General features: G+C 39.1%; 1 long non-coding RNA gene across 1 annotated transcript; it reads right to left on the reverse strand.

Moving 5' to 3' along the window:
- Positions 1 to 10138: 10138 nt before the first annotated feature.
- On the reverse strand, positions 10139 to 12864 carry LOC126619468 (uncharacterized). Its single transcript, XR_007622059.1, has 2 exons — positions 10426 to 12864; positions 10139 to 10315 (listed from the first exon to the last, which is right to left on the reverse strand). It is a non-coding gene; the product is annotated as an uncharacterized LOC126619468 (long non-coding RNA).
- Between the last annotated feature and the right edge of the window lie 1862 nt (positions 12865 to 14726).

Genomic DNA, 14726 nt, shown 5'->3' on the forward strand with positions numbered 1-14726 from the left:
ATATTTTAAAACTTCATGGCATGCCTACTTCGATAGTATTAGATCGAGACCCAATCTTTATGAGTATATTTTGGAAGGAGTTCTTTGCCCTGCAAGGTTCATCTCTGTGTTTTAGCTCGGGTTTCCATCCTTAGACATATGGTCAAACCGAGGTGGTTAACAGGTGTTTGGAAATATATTTGAGGTGATTTTGTAGCCTACAACCCAAGAAGTGGTCTACTTGGTTACCTTGGGCAGAGTATAGTTATAGCACTGCTTTCCACATAACTAAGCTTTGTTCTTATGAAGTGGTTTATGGACAACCATAACCTGAGATTCCAATATATGAGGCAGTACTACAAAGCTTGATATGGTTGATAGATGCTTGCAAGAGTGAAACAAGATCTTATCTCTGTTAAAGGCAAACTTACTGGCTACTCAAAATCGGATGACTGTTCAGGCTAATAAGCACATAACTAAAAGGGTCTTTCAAATAGGTGATTTAGTGTATTTGAGGTTGGTTCCGTATCATCATTTATCTTTGGCTTCACATCCATTTCATAAGCTCCAGTCTAGATTCTATGGGCCATTTGAGGTGCTGGCTAAGATAGGACCGGTTACATATAGACTTAAATTGCTAGAGAATTCGAAATTACACCTAGTTTTTCGTGTTTCTTGTCTCAAGAAGCATCTAGGACCTAACATTCAGCAAACAGTCTAGTTACCAACCATCACGGATGCAGGAATACTACAAGACATTTCAGTAGCAATTTTGGAGATGAGGTTAATAAAAAAAAAAAGCTACTGTAGCAACTGAAGTCTTGGTCCAGTGGCAGAATCATGCTCCAAAAGCGGCAACTTGGGAGAACTACTCTAAATTGAAGTGTAGATTTCTTATGGTGTCCCAATTATGATGTGTCAATTCTCTGTTACTTTGTAATCCTTTTGTGTTTTTTAAGTCTTGTGTTACAAGCCTTATTTTGAGGGGGGTATTGATAGGATGCTATGTATGATGACAAATCAGCACGGTTGTATTGGTGAGCTGGCAGTGCTGATTAAGATAAACAAAAATTAGTTGCGATTGTTGGTTGTTATGGGGTTGTTAAAGAGTGACTTAGTGGGAAAGCTACCCAGTCACTATATAAGGAAAGACTGTAAGAAGAAGGTGGTTGTCGAAAATGTTATTACAGTAATAAGAAGTACATCATTCACTGTACATTGAGTAGAAGCAGAGCGTGGGGTTGTATCAGTTACAGCCTACAAAACATTAAAAGAACGTAAAACCTAAATAAAAGAGTAAAACAAAGGTGTAAACAAGGAGAATTAATATGGATACAAATGATGAATTTATGAGTACAACGGTTTGGTATGAGATTTGTTGATTAAGATATGAACAATATCTTAATTCCTAAGCATGTAGGCATTAAAAGGGTGATTTTAGTGCCGGACTCAGTATCTCATATTTTATCATCTCGAGATGTTTCATTGATTAAATCTATTCCCCCGTACAACCTAGAGGAACCTGACTCCCTTTTTATGCCCTAGAATACTAAGGGTGATTTTAGTGTAAAGAGTGGGTATCACTGGGTCTTTGGACAAAGAAAGAGGGCCCTAAACCCATCGCTTCCTCCTCTCATACTATTGATAGGGAGGTTTGGAAATTTTCATAGGGAATCAAAGCCATATCGAAGGTTCTAAATTTTATTGGTTGTTGGGAAATATGGAAAGAACGATGCTCGGCTATTTTCAACGAGAGGGCGCCGATTCCCACTATTGTCCTGTACTACATCACCAAGCTTGTATCAACGCCTCCTACCTCACTGGTTATGGCACTTTCTCATGACGGGCTGCCATGCTAACTCGTAGTTCTCTAATTGAGGTCTACTAGTCTCTCTAATCTATCAGCCTCACTTATCTGTTGGTCCCCAATATGATGCTAGTTGCAATTTGTCTGATTTCTAGGATGACTTTTCAGATGTTTAGAGTGTATTGACTTTCCTCTGTCTTCAACCTTTTCATTTGGACATGTTTTGGCCTTTCTTGTACTTGCTTCCCCTGTTGGGTTTTTCTAGTTTTTTAGATTAGATATTAATATTAGAAAGCTGAGGGTTTGAACTCATGCCGGGTGCAATGGTCACACTCTTCTCCATCACTGTGGTAGAGGGCCACAAAAAAGGCATAAAGGTATTACTAATTAAGCAATTAGTGTTCTAATCTTTGAAAGATGGTCAATGTATAGTTTGAACTAATAAATACATTTATTTAAGAGAATTATTATTGACAGTTCAAAAATTTCTTTGTGACATCCACACAAGTGTATTCTTCTTTCTAAATAAAGAAAGTTTGGGATGCACAATGAGAATTTAGAAAGCTAATAACAATTCTGTTATTTAATTGTTTTTCTAAAGTTTGCAGAAAATTGTGGATTTCTACGTGAAAAATCTTAAATTACACTCCAGCAATTTGGCAAAGGAAGAAAACTGTGACATGTTGTTAATGTATGAATTGAAATTATTAAATGGTAGGCCCTGCAAGAATAGAAAATAAATATGGTTCTAAATCAACAAAACAGCTTGAATGTGAGGACCAGGTGCGATCGAGAGTTGGACTGATGACATGTTTGGAACTATTTTTGAAAGGTCTAACAACGGTTTTGACTGCATTTGACATAAAAACTTTAAAATGCGATTGGATCACTAAAGCGTTTTTCGAAAATGCATTTGGTAGATGCTTCTTTAGGTTGTTGGGGGTTATTCGGTTCATGGGCCGCATAGCCAAGGCCGCATGTGTCCTATTAGAAGGTGGAATACTCCAGATAAAGAGGAAGTGGGTGAGTCTCATTACGAGATGAACAGATAGGGTAGTTGAATCCTGATACAAGAATGAGTCTCGGCAGGATGAGGATGCTGAAACTTAGGAATGAATGCGGCCTGATAAGGGGTGGAGTTCAAAGTCCTAATAGGAGTAGGACTGGCCTAGATAAGATTGGATCAGGGTAAGGAGTCCTAATCCAAATATATGAATAACTATGAGCAGTTTTGTCGATGACAAGTCTCAAACCAAAGAAGTGCTTCATTTGGAGGTAAGCGTGGCAGGTCACAATCACATGACTGCATTCTTTATCGTCGACTCCAAGACTAAGTACAATGCATTGATCGGTCGAGATTGGGTCCATCAAACAAATTGCATTCCCTCTTCATTATATCAGGTTCTCATTTTTTGGGATGGTAAATCCGTTGTGGTGCATCTGGCAGATAATCAACCTTTTGAAGCCAAATGATTCAAGCACGGTATTACGATAATCACGTCAGCTACATTACCCTACAAGGTTTGAACGAGAAAGAATGACCGACTTGAATTTCGGTACAGAAAGCAATTGAGGTAGGCGCCGAGACTGTCCATTAGGATTCGACGAGGCTTGGATTGGCCGATCTGATCGCAGATACTAATGTCTGAAGACCGCCAGGGTAAACGACAGGCCATAATTTCATCTACCATGGAACAACTGCTGGCCCACTGGTATGTTATCTCTAAACAACCAAATTCAGGTGTTAACTTAGTCGAATTTTTGGCCGAAAGAGACGACGGCCCAGTACTTTCACTCGATAAAGTTCAGGCTGCACCAACCGAGCTTGAGGATAGTCAACCTCAAGTCAAAGATCCTTTGGAGGAAATCAACGTTGGAATGGCCGAAGACCCACGACATTTGTTCATTAGTGCATTATTACCCTAACATGTAAAAATCAAGCTTTGTAACTTGCTCAAAGAATTTAAGGATTGCTTTGCTTGGAGTTACCATGAGATGCCTGGTTTAGATTGCACACTAGTCAAACATGAATTGCACATCAAACCTGGGTGTAAACCATTCCACCAACCACCTCGACGATTCTCAACCGAAGTACAACTTGGCATAAAAGACGAACTCGTTCGACTTTTAAAAGCTGGGTTTATTCGGACAACTTGATATGTTGAATGGCTGGCAAACATCATCCCTGTTTTAAAGAAAAGTGGTGCCCTACGCATCTGTATTGATTTTCGAAATTTAAACTTGGCAACTCCTAAAGACGAGTATCCAATGCCAATTTCAGATTTGTTAATCGACACAGTGACAAACCACGAGATCTTATCTTTTATAGATGGACATGCTGGTTATAACCAGATTTTCATCGTCGAGGCTGATGTTCATAAAACCGCGTTTCGTTGCTCGGGGGCACTGGACACATACGAATGGGTCGTCATGCCATTCGGCCTCAAGAATGAACGAGCCATCAATACTATTTTCCATGATTTGATTGGTACCATCATTGAAGTCTACATCGATGATGTTGTAATCAAATCAGAATATTGGTGGACACATCTAGATGACTTCCATCAAGCTTTCCTGCATATGCGCCAGCACAACCTTAAGATGAATCCCGCCAAATGTGCTTTCAGCGTATCAACCGATAAATTTTTAGGATTCCTTGTACATCATCGTGGTATTGAGGTAGATGAAAATAAGGCTCGAGCAATCATCAACGCTCCACCCCTGACGACTAAGAAACATTTACAGTCATTACTTGGCAAGATTAACTTTCTTCGACGATTGCCAATTCGGTAAGGAAAATGAAAACCTTCTCCATGTTCTTTAAACTTAAGGATTCTGACACCTTCGAATGGCATGCAGAACACCATGAGGCATTCACGCAGATCAAGGTCTCCCTTACAACTCCACCCGTCCTGATTCCGCCACGACGTGGTAGACCTCTTAAGCTGTACATCTTGGCGGTCGAAGAATCTATCGGATGCCTTCTCGTACAAGACAATGATGTTGGGCGAGAACAAGCCATTTTTTATCTTAGCCGAAATCTCAACCCACCAAAAATTAATTATTCCACCGTTGAGAAGCCTTGCCTCGCCTTATTTTTTGCTGCATCAAAACTCAGACATTACATGCTCCCATCGGTCACTCAGGTCATCACCCAGACCGATGTCATTCGTTACATGCTCACTCGTGGACAATGGCACGGTCTGAATTTATTTTGCAATATGTGCTTCCAAAAAGCTATCAAAGGCCAAACGTTGGCTGACTTTTGGCCCAACATCCCTCGTTGTACGAGTTTAGGGGTAATGACGTTGAAATCGACATGGTGGACACACGTGATAATTACTGGACAATGTATTTTGATGGCTCTAGTACTTTAGTCTCGACTAGCGCTGGGATCGTTATTCAATCCCCAAATCACAACCGCTGGTATTTTTCTCTCAAGCTCGATTTTGATTGTACGAATAATCAGGCTGAATATGAAGCCTTTGTCATCGGTCTCGGTGTCTTACACGATTTGCAGGCCACTCGTGTCCTTATTCTCAATGATTCCGAACTTGTGATTAATCAACTTAATGGGACTTTTTGTTGCATGAGTTGTACTTTAGCACCTTATCACATGGTTGCTAGCTATTTGGCCGAATCTTTCGACGACGTTATGTGATCTGTGGGGGGCAAACTAGGCCGAGAAATACTTGTGTCACGACGAGTATACTCGGCCTTGGTTAATCAGCAAGTTCTCCAACGCGATTGTGTGATCCGTACACGAGTCATGTCTTTACCATCGGTGTTAGAGCGGAATGATCCTATAGAGGTTTGCCCTGTTTTCTTTTTATTGACCGTGTTTCAATGGTTATGAACTTCGTAACTTTAACAATGGATCCCACCGGGCGTGCCAAAATGTTGACTCTAAAAACTACCAAGCCTACGTGGCGCGCAGGCTGAGTAACTAATGAGCTAACTACGTCTTTCAGTTGATGCGGGGGCGTGCCAACTCGTTGGTTGAGCTCGGTCGAGGAATAAAATGTGTTGTTGTTGCATTGAGCGCGCGGCTGACTTCTCGATCTTGCGATTGCGGCTGAGGAAGGCTTTTGGGTTCTAGAGCCTGAAGACAAGGCTGCTAATTTTATCTAGTTCACAAACTGTCGGCGCCTGATTCGGTCACAGTGATTATATTTGTGATAAGAGCATATTTATGCGACTTAGTTAGCTTTTTTCTTGCATTTTCATAGTTAGTTTGTGTTTATTATAGTGATTTAAGCTATTTTCGTGTGTTTGTAGGTCTAATTGGCAAAGTTGTCAAGAAAGTGTATTTTGGAGCATTTTAGAGCAATTTTGGGCTGGATTGGATTGCATGCATGTGGAGCACAAGGAATGGATGTTTTTGAAGATCAAATGAAGCTAAGAGTTTGCCAAAGAGATGGAGAAATTAATTCAAGACTTGGAAGATGAGCAATCAGCTAGAAGGAATGAGTATTATTCAAAACCTTGTTTGAGAGCATCCCTTCTAGAAGGCCTATACATATGCCACACCACCATTTCTAGAATCCTTAGAAATGTGGCGCCTCTCCCTCTTTTAGAAGCTTAGGAATCAGCCACAACACACTCTTTCTAGAAGCCCTAAAAGAGTGTCGCACCTCTTCCTTTCTAAAAGCCCTAAAATCTGAAAAACCCTAGTTTTTGTCCCTCTTGGATTGGGCCAAGCCCTATCCTTGTCCTCCAAGAAATTGGTGCCGCAAACCTTAAGCCTTTTCCTTTCAGAAATTGTGAAAACCCTAGCCTATAAGTACATATTCTCTACCACAATTTCGCACCACCCCCCCCATATATTTCTACACCACAATTCACACCAATAACACAGAAACTCACCAAGTGCCGTAACAAGGAAGGGAAGGAGAAGAGGAGACTTGTGCTATGCCACCATCCAAGGGTTGTGTTGCAAGCCACCTGCAACCATTGGAGATTTTCAGAGTTCTTTTTTCCCTCGTTTCGTTTCCATGTTTATTTTATTTTGCTTTTCAATTATTATGAACATGAGGAACTAATTCCTTTTTAGTTAAAGGTGAATTCGAATCCATGGACATATGTTTTATATGAATTGATTACCTTCAGTTATTGTTTCGTAAAACATGAAAGTGATTTACTTATCTGCGTTATTGAGAACTTATTCTTGTGTGTTTATTAAGGATGCATACTTAGTTTGCATGCAGGGATTTGATGCTAAATTATAAGGGAATTTCACCTAATCGTTATGAACTTATAATTAAAAGTAGTGGAGATTGCTAGTCACAATCATGTTAAGTAAATTCTTGGCAAGAGTATCATGCAGTTCATAGTTACGAATGCCTTGTCAATGCTTATGATTTGCATGGAACTTAATGATCTTTGATATGTATCTCTATCATGCTGTTCATATAGGGAACTTGAGAAGAATAATTTGGTTGCAATGCGCTGTCCATTCAATTCAATGAACTTAGGAAAATCTGAAAGTTAATTAGTGCATTCACAATTAATTTGGGTCATTGTCATTCATGGTTTAAAGAAACAATACTGGAAATCGATTTATGTTGCATATGGTTCATGTGTGGAGAAGGATCCTCTTGCTAAGTTTTCACCATTCAAATCACCTAATTTACTTTGTTTTGCAATCTGTTTAGTTTAGTTAAATTTCGTCCAAATCAATCCCCATTTTAATTAAGTGTGTTAGATTAGTTAGAAACGTGTTCAAATCTGTCCAATTTAGTGTTTTGAATCTTACTAGTCTTAAATTCGTCCAAATAGCTCCCTAGAGTCTGTTTTGAGTTAGTTAGTTTGTTTTGTGCTGTTTTGAGTAGTATGAGTAAGTTTTAAGTCATAAGAGTCTAGTTTTGTGTTTTTGAGTCTAGTTTAGTGTTTTACAGTTTTATTTGTGTAGATTAGCATCCCTTCTAATCCCCGGCCTAAAACGATCCCTACTTTCATATACTACAATCATAGGGTTTTAATTTGAGTGTTAGAATATTTTATATCAATTTGTAAGGGTATAAGCACGCTGAATCGACACCAAAGTATAGGGGCACAGATACTCAAAATAGATATATGTCTTGATGGTAAATGTGGTTCGGCCGTCAAAATGCCGAACTCTAATGCTTACTTGTGAGTATCCAATCATAAAACAACTCGGCATTCAATGTGTCGAGCCCTAGTAAACTGTAACACCTCACCTCGCCGAAAAGGCTAATGAGATGACATCTAACAATAAAGACCCGAAAGTCTTTCTCGATCGAGACTTGGATAAATAACCAGTCGGCCTTGACGCAGTGCTGTTTATCCAAACTGAAGGTGTTCCGCGACCGGCTGGTTCTACGGCGATAGTGTTGTTTATCCAAACTGAAGGTATCACCAGTTGCCTTCACAGTGTTGTTTATCCAAACTGAAGGTACCACCAGCTGCCTTCATAGTGCTGTTTATCAAAACTGAATATGTGTTGGTGGAAAAAGAAAATAAAAATCTCAAGGTTGTTGCGAGAGTTTGAGCAGGGCAATTTGTGTGTTGAATTGAAGAGAGCTTGAATGATGCACTCCTCCCTCTATTTATAGTAACAAACCTGCTTCTAATCGAATCAAAACTATATTTGGATTAGGACTCCTTACCCCGATCCAATCTTATCTCGGCCAGTCCTACTCCTATTAGAACTTTGAACTCCACCCCTTATCAGGCCGCATTCATTCCCAAGTTTTAGCATCCTCATCCTACCGAGACTCCTTCTTGTATCAGGATTCAACTACCCCATATGCCTGTCTTGCAATGAGACTTACCCACTTCCTCTTTATCTGGAGTATTCCACCTCCTGATAGGACACAGGAGGCCTTGGCTATGCAGCCCATGAACCGAATGACCCCCAACGACCCCTGAGTAAGGCTTCCGAGCCAAGAACAATTCTAAACTCGGCCCAAACCAATATTTTGGGCCCCAACATCTCCAAAGAACAAAACAAGGTCGCTCATATATACAGAAAATACTCGACAAAATGTTTCATTTAAAAAATAGAGAAAAATCTTGTACATGTTGCACACTATTTCCATCTACAAAATCCTTGAATATTTTATACTGGGACCACCCAAGGTTGAAATTCTGGATCTATCACTGGTTGGAGGAATGCTCAGTTTCGGTGATGCAAATTGGACTCTCATGCTCTGTGATATCAGCGTCAGAGCGGATGCTTATGGATGTTGTTGTCAACAAACTAAAGAAAATAAGAGATTCCTATCTCATTCTAAGAGGTAGAGCCTTGAAATATAAATGTGTGAGTTCCGTTCTCCCTGACCCTATGGTCTAAGAAAAGTATGGTAGTTCGATCTTTATCTAATGGTGGAGGACTTGATTGAATGGTGGGCAACCACAATTTTCTTGGACCAGGTACAAGATAACGGGACTGATAAATGTCAGGTTAAGTTTGTTACATATTTAGTCTCATCTCGTCTGTGTGCAAGAAATCATTTGAATAAAGATAGTATGCGTCAAATTTGTGTGACATAATGTAAGGTTGAAGTCAGCATTTTATATAGTAGAATAAGGAAAGAATGTGTAATCCTTTTTATTCCCGCACTAGTTTGTTTTGGCTGAATCAGATGTAACTTAATTTGCTTTCTAGCTTAATTGGTCTTATGAGTCTCAATCATATTGTTTATGGTTAATTTTCAATGGCAGTCTATGACTCCTTTATCTTTATTCCCAGTTCACTGATGCAATTCTCTCATCTATCATTTGAATGTCTCACAGGTAACACAAAAATCTGTACTATTACCCGTGAAACTTTCTCCAAGAACCGAAGATAGTGTTAGTGCCAAACACATAAGTTAAAACATGAATGAATTGATAACACCGTGAAACTTTCTCCATATTATGGCTTGTGATCGCAAATATTCTTCTGCACATCGTAACGTTAAGAAATTGAAATTCTGTATGCTTGTAATTATAAAACAAAGGTTAAAAGAGATTATTGGCAATAGGACTTGGGATTAAAAGAAAGAATGGGATACCCATAGACCTGGCATTTTGGACCCGACCCGTTAACCCGACCCGATCCGACCCGTTAATATTAGTATTTGGGTGGATGCTTAACGGGTCGGGTCGTTAACGGGTGAACCTGTTAACAACCCGTTAAATAACGGATCACTTTGGGTCAACCCGTTAGACCCGTTACAACCCGTTAGCACCCGTTATAAATTATATTGGAAATGCTCCCACGAGCCGCTTTGGGTCACTCTGGATTCTCCGCTCCCTCCACAGGTCAACCTCATCTGTGACAAAACACCATGTAACGGAACCTCAAGCCGCCTGCAATTGGCAGCGCCTAGCTGCAGCTTTCTCAAGTGCCTTCAATCTATTAGCTTCCATTCGCGCTTTCTGTTCATCTGTCATCTAATTTTCAGTGGATTCCCTAGCTTCATTGTTTTCGACTTGATTGGTTATTTCTTTCTGGAAACTATCTGCTGCAGATATACAAGCACTAGCAGCAACCATCTCACCATGGAACGTCTCATACGGTTCCTACAATTAGCAAAGCAAAGGACATCAAGCTCTAGTAATTAACAAATGGAGCTTTAATCCAAACACGAAGAAAACTTCAAATAAACTAGATTGAACAAAATTGCACATACTTGAGTAGCTTTCTCATAGATTTCATGAATCGTCTCTTCCTGCATATCATCCACATCATGGACCAGTTCCTCCTGTGCCGCACAGGTCAACCCTCATCTCCATCCTCTTCGAAGACATCATCTGCAGCTCCACCGCCGTCTTCTCCCACTCCGCCATCCTCTGCTTCCAGGAGCTCTGCATCATGCTCCAGAGGATCCAGACCCTTCTCGAAGACTCCTCCAACGGCAGCCGGATGTGGCTCCTCCTCCAGACCGAGTCTCTAGCGAACAGCTTCCACGCAATTAGGGATTCGCGACGCTTCAAATTGCAGAGAAGAGCTCGAGAGCCTCCGGGAATAGTTCCAGAAGAAATCCAAGTCGCAGCTCCTTGTATTGGAATGTAAAAAAGAATAAAAGAAAAAAAAGAAAGAAAAAAGGGTTAACGGGTGACCCGTTAGCTTAACGGGTTGGGTTCGGGTGATCCGTTAACTTAACGGGTTGGGTTCGGGTGACCCGTTAAATTAACGGGTCGGGTGAAACCCGACCCAAACCCAATAAATCCGACCCGTTTACAGGTCTAGATACCCATTCCTGCAAAAGGACATCGTATACCATGCAAATTCCTAAAGTTCCGCCCAACGGCATGATAATACATAATCCTATATTCTCATTTTATCATGTCTCAAAGCAATTCTACTGATAAATGTGAGGTTAGTTTGTTACATAATTAGCCTCCTCTTAATCACAGAGGAACACAGAGAAGATGGTCACCATGGCTCTGCTGTTCTTGGACGTTGATTCTAACGAAGAAGAAAGACTCTCCATTTTCCACGTGACCAACTTTCAATTTTTCCTTTTCTTTTTTCTTTTTAATTGTTGTATAATCAGGTGTCTCCTAGCATTTAATTAATAAAGGGATGGTGTATTAATTCAACTAATACTTTTTATACCATATGTTTGACACCGTTATTTTTTTTAAATTCACTATAAATTCATACGACCTCTAAAAGATATTTCATTAAGTATTCCGAATTTACTTACATCTACTTAGTCGACCTAGGCCCCATCTGGGCGCTAAACCCCCGTCCACTGCCCTACTGATGCCTAGTGTATCTTTGATTAAGACCACTGATGGTGATTTTTACCACTTGTAAAACAAGGGTTAAACCATAGAAAATTCTTGCAAGAGAACAAGTGTTTGTAGTATAGAATGGCTCAAGCAAGGTCGATCTCCTCAGGGACTGATATAAACAATTTACGAGTTTTTGTGTATTTAACTTATTTAACTCTAAGAACTACACTAATTTAACGAAACTAAATACTACTGGATGTGACTTAAACAAATATCTAAAATGGGAATTGGCTTATAGGAATAGTGATTCAACTAAACAAAACAAGTAAATGAGGAAATTCAAGATAAAATAAAGGATTGAAGAAAAATAAATTGACAATATGCTAGAGTTCAACCTTTACCAACAACACTCATACGTAGCTCTTCCAATTGCTTAAATAATTGAAAACACACATACTTTGAAGGTTGGATTTTCCTTGTGTATGTTTTACTTGTGACATTCAAGCTAAAACGCATACCACTACATGCAACTTATCCATGACATTTGGATTAAATATAAACATGAGTGATTCATTAATCTTGGTGAAAATCCTTTTGTTAAACCATGTAATCCCTAAGAGCATGATATTTACCTTAGGAGAGTACAATCCTCAATCATAAGAAGCACAACCAATTTTAACGTGACATTCGTTCAAAATTGCATCCGATAACTTTTCTAAGCATCCTAATGGTGATCAAGCATCAAGGTACATAGATAGTTTAATTCAGTGATTGAAAATATCAAAGCAAGCATGTAACAACACTTAAGCAATTGAAAAATAAATCTACGTATTCATGTTGCGGCTCATGGCCTCACTCTAGCAAAAGGAAATTAGTTACACATAATTATTTGAATATATAAGAAATTATCCATGAAGAATCAAAGAAAGAGACAACCCTTTTTTACAAGACTAGCTCTCCATTCCTTTGCTCTCCTCTGCTCCTGATTTCCTCTCTGCCGTGCTCTCATCTGCTTCTTTTTGCTCTCTGCCCTTTTCTCCTTCTATCTTCCGTGCTCCCCTTCTCCTCCTCTTTTTTTTTTATCCCTTTCTTTTCTGCCGTGCTACTCCCTCTGTGCTTCCCATCATTTTCTCTCTGCCCTCTACTCCCGTGCTACTCTTCTCCTCCTTTCTTTGTCTTTCCTCCCATGCCTTAAACAATAAGGCAATCATATGATCAAGCACCAGGGCTACAAGTGGAAGGCCAACTCATCCCACTTCCTAGTGCTCCACTTAATCCTCACTCTTTTCTACCATCTTTTCTTTCCCACATCCGTGTGTTTTTCTTGCCTTTAACCAAAAGCTTCTGTTTTTCCAATGCTACAAAGGCCAAATGAGTGGGATTGAAAACCCCATTGTCTGCCAAGTGATGATGACAAAGTAAAGCACAAAACAAGTGCTATTACTTTCTTATTTTTATTAGCTACATGGAGTGGGCAGATTTGGCCATAACGTTTAGTAGACCAAAAGTCCTTAGATTTCAATGAATGAGATGTCCTTAGAAAGCTTGAAAGGTCAGCTTCAAAAGCTAAGAAGGAAGTTTCCTCAATTTAGGCCTTAATTATGTACTTATGTCTTGTGCAACCTTCAGAGGTCCAAACTGCCTTGTCAGCACGGTGACCTGTCTTCATTCTTAAGCTGGGAACAATTGGCTTGGAATTTTGAGCTGAAAATTTGATATGATCATCTTTGATCTCTTGTGAATCAGCTCCAACTGGAATCACTAAAAAATTCCAACGTTTGCATACTTTTCCACCAAACTCAATCTTGCTGCTCCTAGAAACACAAAATGGCAAAACTCATAAATACTCAAAACTTCCAACAAAACTAGACAAGAAAAGAAATAGAAAAAGGGGAAAATATATAGTATAAATATTGGTTCATCAAAATACCCTCAAACTTACATTTTTGCTAGTCCTCTAGCAAAACAAAACACAAAACAAAACCACTCAACTAAAACTAGACTCAACAACTTAGTAGCTAACTTCTCAAATTTGATTTCAGAGATAAGTGCTAACCATGAAACAAACAGCCAAGAACTAAGCAACAAGAGCTCAAAACATCATCCAATAGTTAACCAAATTTCCTTCAAACAAAACGTTGAAATGTCATGTGTGAGCTAGCCATGTCAATGCAATTCCAAGCTCCTTTAAATTATCATATGCAAACATGTGAGTTTCTCACAAGACATACGCTCATTCACTCATAAGTTTTGGTTAATGTGTTTCACTCAAGTGATCTCATTGTACATGCCGCCATATGCTTGCTTGTCCACCTAACTCGCTATCAATATTTAAGTAATACCTTGGATCAATAGGACTTTATTACGGTTGTAATGGGGCTAAAGGTGATAGGCACATGAAATATGGAAATAAAAAATTTTGAGAAAGTACACTTTAGTAGTTTTCCAACACCTCAATATCACACTACCTCAAATTGAAAGCAAAATAATAAAACTTCGAGCACCTATTACTCCCCAAATTCAACTTCAAAAGGAAATTTATACTCTGCATACACATTTTCAACAAATCAACACTCTCCAATTTTCTTTTTCTTTTTTTTTTCTTTTTTTTTTTTAAGAAACAAATCTGCAAAGCTATGCATAAATATGCAAAAGCTACATCACCCATCAAATTCACATTTCATTGTAATGCACATGCTCCATCCATCTTTCTACATTAATCGCCACTGCCCAAGACCACCTGGCAGGGTCCATGAAATGGATCCAGCCTCTTTGAACAATACCTTAATTCCTAAGCATGCATGCATTACTAATTAAGTAATTAGTGATAATTTTTTTTGTCAGAAGTAATTAGTGTTCTAATCTCTGAAAATGTATAGTTTGAACTAATAAATGCATTGGTTTAATTGTTTTTCTAAAGTTAGCATAAAATTGTGGATTTCTACGGAAAGAGTCACACTCTAAACTGTGACATGTTGTAAATGTATGAATTGATAGGTAGGCCCTATAGGTGTAGAAAAATAAGTATGATTCTAAATCAACAAAACAGCCTGAACGAGGACAGGGTGCGATTGAGAGTTGGATACGACATGTTCGGAACCGTTTATGAAAGGTCTAACAACGTGTTTTGATAATTAATGGATCATACTTGGGCACAGACTATTAAGTACCACAAGTATACCGACTCTGACGTGGCCCACTAACAAACATACACGAATATGTTTGTAAAATTCAATCTATACAAAAGCTG

Source organism: Malus sylvestris, chromosome 4 (genome assembly GCF_916048215.2).
Source record: "Malus sylvestris chromosome 4, drMalSylv7.2, whole genome shotgun sequence".
NCBI classification, from domain to species: Eukaryota; Viridiplantae; Streptophyta; class Magnoliopsida; order Rosales; family Rosaceae; genus Malus; species Malus sylvestris.